This window comes from Oryx dammah, unplaced genomic scaffold (genome assembly GCF_014754425.2).
Source record: "Oryx dammah isolate SB20612 unplaced genomic scaffold, SCBI_Odam_1.1 HiC_scaffold_1, whole genome shotgun sequence".
NCBI classification, from domain to species: domain Eukaryota; kingdom Metazoa; phylum Chordata; class Mammalia; order Artiodactyla; family Bovidae; genus Oryx; species Oryx dammah.
The window spans coordinates 84886800-84891728 of NW_024070185.1; the positions used below are offsets into that span (position 1 = coordinate 84886800).

Consider the following 4929-nt stretch of genomic DNA (forward strand, 5'->3'; position numbering starts at 1 on the left):
CCCCGGCCAAAGAGGCCTGCGGCTCTCAGCCCCGGTACTCGGTCAGCAACAGGTAGCTAGGCCGGCGTTCGGGGAAACAAAACGCGCCTCGGCGAGCGAGCAAGGGTCGCTGGGCTCAGGGAGGCACCTCGGTGACCGAGAGGGTGAAGACAGCGGTGAGGGGAACCGGACGGCGAGGCGGAGGTCTCTGGCCCCTTCCCAGGCTCGCCCCAACCGAGGCGGCCTCGCCGGCCGTTGCGCAACCCTGGAGCAGGGCGCGGGGCGCGGAGCGCTGGTCCTCCCGGTACTCTAGCGACGGTGGTGACCACGGCCGGGAAGGGACGCGGGCCGGGCGCTGGTGGAGCTGCGGGGAGGAGGAGGGGGGGGGGGGGGAGGGGGGCGGGGCATCGGAGAGCCCGCCCCCGCCGTCTGCGGCCATTGGCGGCGGGCTGGGGGCGGGTGCGGGCGCGGCGATTGGGGCTGGGGCCGCCCGTCACGGCGGGGCTGGCGGGTGGCGACGTAGCGCCGCGCTCGGAACTGACCTACTAACACACATCTCCCGGCGCGGCCACGGCGCCCGCGGACCAGGCGCGCCGCCTGCCTCCCGCGCCGCGCCCTCACCGCCGCCTGCCGCCCCGGAGGCCCGGCTGAACCCCGGTCTCCGAACGCCGTCGGCTCGGCTCCTGGCCCCCCGTTCTTTCTTCCCGCCGCCCCGACTCGCCAGCCGGAGAACAGGATCACGGTAAGCGCTCCGCCCACCGCTGGCCGGGGCCCGGCGCCCGGCTCCCCGCGGGCTCCTGAGGCGCGCGGCCGGCGGGCGCTGGGCGCGGGGCGGGCTGTGCGTGGGGCCCGGCTGTGCGTGGGGCTGGCCCGCGGCTGCGAGTGTGCGCGGGGCATTCATTACATAAACTTTTGCTGCCTTGTCAGGAGGGGACTCGCCACCTTAAGGTGGCTGCTTTGATTGCAGCACCCTCGCTCCGGCACGTAGTCCGGGCTGGCTTGCGCTCCCCCCGCTGCTGTTGCATAATGTCTCCTGATTTCAGGAAAATTGATGTTTTGGTAGAGAAGAGCGCCGGGGAGGCTGAGCCATCTCGTGGGGAAGGGCTGCGCTCTCTCTTTTCTGGTCCCTTCAGTGGGGCTGGCAGCGGAGGAGAGGAAGGGGGCTGAGTAGTGGGGAATAGTCGTTGATTTTCTCGTTGAGAAAGAGCGTCGGTAGCGTGAACGGTGACGGCATTCAGAGAATGCCTGCGCTGCGTTTGTTTGTGTCCGGGGCTGAGTCTGCACAGACGTTTTCCACCCTGTTTGTCGTCAGCGTGTTTTACCAGCGCTCGGGGAGGTTGTGGGATTTGTCCTTGCATACATTGCATAATCTGCCCACGGTGAAATACTGGCAAGGATTAAGGGAATATGCGCGTACGTGGGCAATGATTTGGTAATTGTAGCGCAGCGTTGGATATTAGATCATTATTTGCCTGTATATTACGTCCCAAACGAAAAGGATGTCTTTTTTTTTTTTTTTTTTAAACACTCCTACAAAACAGAAAAGGAAGAATTCCTCGGGTTGCATTCTGATCTTGGATACTACCCGAGCTCGTCCCTTTGGTGTTCCGAACTATTCTTTTTAAATCTGGGACAAACCATTGTGACGTTCACCTCCCCACCTTCCTAATTTTAATGCATTCCGTTCGATCAGCCCTTTTTTTCACCTTATTGTCATTGCTTTTTCAGACACGACAGGACAGCACATAATAGTTTCCTGGAAATGTTGCATTATGTAACTGACGAATTTGCTGGCAGTGAGCATAGGAAGAGGGAGCTAATTACGTGATTTTATAATCTTGCTACAAAGAAAGTAGGACAATCTCAGCCTTTAAAATGTCACTGTAACAGTTTTTTAAAAGGATATTTTAAACAAGCAAGTAGACGACTGGTTAAGCATTGAGTTTGCTCATGTTGCCGAATGTGCGTCTTTTGCCCTAAATGAAATGTGCGTTCTTCTAAATTTAGCCCTAACTATCGCATTTTAACAATTGTGGCCTCACAGCGCTATTTCTGGTGTTTTCTCCAGGGCTGTGTGCAAATACAAGTTCAAGGCCATTTGCTGTAGTTTTAACTCCACGCCTTCCGAGAGACCTTTGATAAGATTGTATTTTTAGGAAGGCATTTCGCAGAGCCCGGTGATTTGCTGGATGCTGACTCCCCATTTATCTTTTTAAAGGACACTTTAGGAAAGTGCTGTTCCTGAGAACAGCAGGGGATGACCGAGTGTCATCTTTTGGTCTTGGCTTTTGTAAATAACAGCGAATGAGGCCACAGTATTATTTCACTTTTTTTTTTCGTCCAGACCAGATATGATGTATGGGAAACAGATATAGGTTAGTAGATTGTATTTTTTTAACGGATGTCCCAGTTTTATTCATGTGAGAGTTATGTGACTATGTAATATACTCAGATTTTAAATTTATTCCTGACCTCTTATGTAGTGTGTGTGTGAATATATGTGTACGATGGTGTGTGTATGTCAGATTGTTTCCCCCTAATGTAATAGTAAAATAATTAAAGAGCAGGGTTGTGGAGGGTTTTCCAGGGGCGGGGAGCGGGCAGAAAAGGGGACAAAGATAACAGAGATTCACCTCTGGAACAAATTTATTGTCCCAAGTAATTGAAGTCGCTTTCCTAGAAGCTAATATTGCTCCAGGGCCCCAGTGTCAGACCCCCGACCTACTCAGGAGCTCGGCTTGGGAGCCCTGGGCCTGAAGGGGCTGCGTAGCGCCACCTTCCGATCGCGACCTTAGGGGTGCTCCCTTCCTCCCAGCGCTTTCCTCCCAACTGCGGCCCCTTCGGGTCTGGGGGTGGGGGGGGGGTGTGTGGGGGTGGCGGGCGCGGACCTCGGTCAACGGCAGAGAGCGCCCTTGGGCGGCGCTTGGACCGGGGCTGCAAGGCGGCCTGCTCCTTCTTCTCGCCCCCTCCCCACATTCCTTTGTTCTGGCGCGGGGGTCTAGGCTGCACCGAGGCCCCGCTGCGCCGCCCACCCGGCGGGGGCGGGCCCGGGGGGGGCGTGGCGCGGGGGACGGGCGGGGGCTGCCGAGGGACCGTCCGCTGCCGGGGAGTGCGGTGCTCCCTAGGTTCGCTTGGGCGGAAAGAGGGAAAGGGGAAGGGAGGAGGGAGAGAGAAGAGGGCAGCTGGAGCCGGGGGAGCGGAGCCGGGCGAGCTGGAGGGACCCAGGGCGAGGCTGCTCCGCGCGGAGAGGGCTGCCCGGCCCCCTGAGCGCTTCAGCGCCGCGGCCCGGGCGGCTCCAGGGGCCTGCCGCCTTGCTCTTTTTGCGCGCTGAGCCCCTGAGCACCGCCGACACCTTTGTTCGAGAAAGTGTCATTGTGTGTCCGAGAGGAGCGCTTCCGATTCTTGTAAAATGAAAAAGACCTAAGAAAACCACCAAATGTCAACAGACCACAAAAATTGGGGGTGGGGGGTGGGGGTCGCTTCAGTATTGATGATGACAAGGAGGACCCCAACTTGACTGTCGAGTCAAGTATATATATATATATATATATTGTGTCGGTATATATATATATATTGAACATTAGTTACGTGGCTAGAGTAGAGAGAACTCGAATCCCCCCGAGTTAAATATTTTAAAAAATCACAACACTTATGTGGGATGGGATACCGCTGTCCTGCTGAGTAAGACTACGGTAGTTTCATCCTGGCAATAAGTCTTCTGAGACTGTGCTCATGCAATAAATCGCAGTAAATTCAGGGCAGCGTCACAGTTCTCTAAAAGCCATCAGCGAAAAGTGTATTGTTTAGAAAGTTGGCTTCTATGGGATCAAATCCTACACCCCCATCCCTAATGGTTTTTCTTGAGTTTCAGGCAGGTCAGTAGCTAGGAAACAGTGAAGTGCTACCTAGGAATACAGGCTCTGGGCTCAGAAGAGCTGGGTCCCAGGCCCCAGTCTTGGGCACTGCCCTGATAGGCCTCCGAGGTAAACTGAGGGAATAAAACCTGTTTATTTAGCTGGAGAGTTGTGGGGAGCTCAGTAAATGCTTCCTGTCTAAGTGACTTAAGTGACCAGGAAGCAGATGTGTGTGTGTGTGTGTGTTTTTTTTTCTAATATTCCTCTTTATTTTTCACTAAGTCTCTGTGCAATAAGGATTGAAGTTTGAACTAAGCCTAAAGTTAAAGATTCTTCTTGAAATACTGTGCTTTTGTTGTTGTTGTTGTTGTTCTAGTAATGATTAATTTTTCTCTCAAAACTATTTGCTATTTCATTCAATGGTAATTTTAGTTTGAAGGAAATTCTTGACAGGATTGCAGAACCTCATACTTCCCAAGTCATTGGGTTAATGTTTGGGGGAACTGTTTAAAGGAGAGAGAGGTGAGTTGATGGTAGCATTAATGGTGTAAAAAGGGCCAAACAGCAGTCTTTTTCCAGTTCCCTTGACTTCTTTTGATGGTTTTCCTGGGCCTGGATAATCTCTGGATCTAAAATTCCAGTCTGAGATCACAGGCTGGTTAGACCTCACAGATGAGCTATCCTGGGAGGGAGTGTGTGCATCCTTTATGGTTAAAACCCTAGGATATGCCCCATGAAACTGTCAGTGGTTGACCGATTAATGTAGAATTAAATTTCATTTGGTTTATCTTTGTAACATAGAACAGTGCTTCACTAAGAATTACAAGAGGCAACAATTAGGCCTGGAACTAATCATAATCGTTGCCTTGATGCTGCTTATTCTTCAGAAATGAGATGATGAGCTAGTATTTAGTAAACATGGACCCTGCCTGTGCCAAGCACTGTGTTGACTGTTCTATTATCATCCCCATTTTAGACTTAAGAAAGTGGACCTTAGGAGAAATTGATTAGCAGGCCAGGCCAGGAACCTGAAAAATGGGTTTGTGTGGGGAGGTGGTGGGGCGTATCCTAGGGTTTTAACCATAAAGGATGCACA

At 53.0% G+C, this 4929-nt stretch overlaps 1 protein-coding gene across 2 annotated transcripts in view; it reads left to right on the plus strand.

The window, feature by feature from the left end:
- Positions 1-492: 492 nt before the first annotated feature.
- The window catches only part of NFIL3 (nuclear factor, interleukin 3 regulated), a 13310-nt gene continuing 8873 nt past the window's right edge, over positions 493-4929 (plus strand). The window contains exon 1 of one of the 2 annotated variants that reach the window (XM_040245953.1): positions 493-721. The gene's annotated coding sequence lies outside the window, so the exon portion shown is untranslated. Of the gene's footprint in view, positions 722-4217; positions 4356-4929 lie in introns of those variants that run through there. The other variant, XM_040245956.1, reaches the window with a different exon arrangement.